A 1,576-nucleotide genomic window follows, 5' to 3' on the forward strand; every position below is an offset into this window, starting at 1 on the left:
ATAACCACAAAAAACCAAACCCAGTGCCGTCGAGTTGATTCCGACTCATAGCAACCCTATGGGACAGAGCAGAACTGCCCCATAGAGTTTCCAAGGAGTGCCGGGCAGATTCAAACTGCCGACCCTTTGGTTAGCAGCCATAGCACTTAACCACTACGCCACCAGGGTTTCCATAGCTGTCATGTATTCAGTGCCTCTCACATCAGGATTGTGCTCCACATGTGGACCAAGGCTCCACACATTTGATATCTCCATTTTACAGATATTTCATAGATAAGAAAACCGAAGCCAGTTTATCAACAAGCAAGTGGCAGAGTTTAGATCAAACTTGGAAACATTCGATTAAAAACCCCAGGTACTTTTTTACACATTCCACTGCTTCTTTGTAACTTCCGAAACAATAACAACAGTTGCTGGTGATTCTGACTCATAGCGACCCCATGTGTGTCAGAGTAGAACTGTGCTCCATACAGTTTTCAATGGCTGATTTTTCAGAAGTAGATTGCCAGACCTTTCCTCCAAGGCACCTCTGGGTGGACTTGAACCTCCAACCTTTTGGTTAGTAGCTGATCGTGTTAGCCATTGGCACCACCCAGGGACTCTTCTGTAACTTCCAAACCCATTCCCATCAATTCCGACTCATAGTGACCCTACAGAACAGACCAGAACCGCCCCATAGGGTTTCCGAGGCTGTGATCTCTATGGAAGCAGACTACCACCTCTTTCTCCTGCAGAGTGGCTGGTGGATTCCAACCGCTGAACTTTGAGTTAGCAGCCGAGCTCTTAACCACTGCCCTATGAAGGCCAGAGTGAGGTACATCAGTCATTCTGGATGGTTTTATTTTCTTCAAGGCTAAGGGTTTACCCAGTTAAGAAGCCAAACATAGAAAAAGCTTTCTAAAACTGTATTATACATTTGCTTGTCTCCTTCGACACGTTATACTGAATATCTTACACCCTTTTCCTGGAAACTCATCTTTAACATGGGTGGTTGGACTATACCATAAATGTGGTGACTTTCCCAGGGTCCGAGGTGTAGGGAGCTGTTGGCTCCACATGGTGGAGTTTTTCCAGTTTGCTTGTCAGAGTCTGATTTTGTTTCCTCCCCTGGCTGCTGTGCATGTAACTGCAGTCCTTGTCCTTCCTTAAATGCTACTTCTCTCCCTGGGCCATGGAAACTAGATCATTAAACTAGTTAGTATTGTATGTAAAGTAAAAGTAAATAGGCCAACAGCTTGCCCCATCAGGAAAGTGAAAAAGCACATATTTTACAACTTCTATTTTCCTGGTAGTGCTACGGCTGCTAACCAAAAGATCAGCAGTTCGAATCCACCAGGCACTCCTTGGAAACCCTATGTGGCAGTTCTACTCTGTCCTATAGAGTCGCTATGAGTCTGTATCGACTTGACGGCAATGGGTCTGGTTTTTCTTTCATTTTCCTGGTTTTTGTGTTTTCCTGTTACAGCAGCCTTGCGGCACACTTCTTAAGTCTTATATTTGCCCCATACGTGAGTGGGTCATTTAACTGAGTTCCAAGTAACTGAGGTGCGACAAAGCTTTCATTGGAAACAAGACA

This window comes from Loxodonta africana, chromosome 9, assembly GCF_030014295.1.
Source record: "Loxodonta africana isolate mLoxAfr1 chromosome 9, mLoxAfr1.hap2, whole genome shotgun sequence".
Lineage (NCBI taxonomy): Eukaryota > Metazoa > Chordata > Mammalia > Proboscidea > Elephantidae > Loxodonta > Loxodonta africana.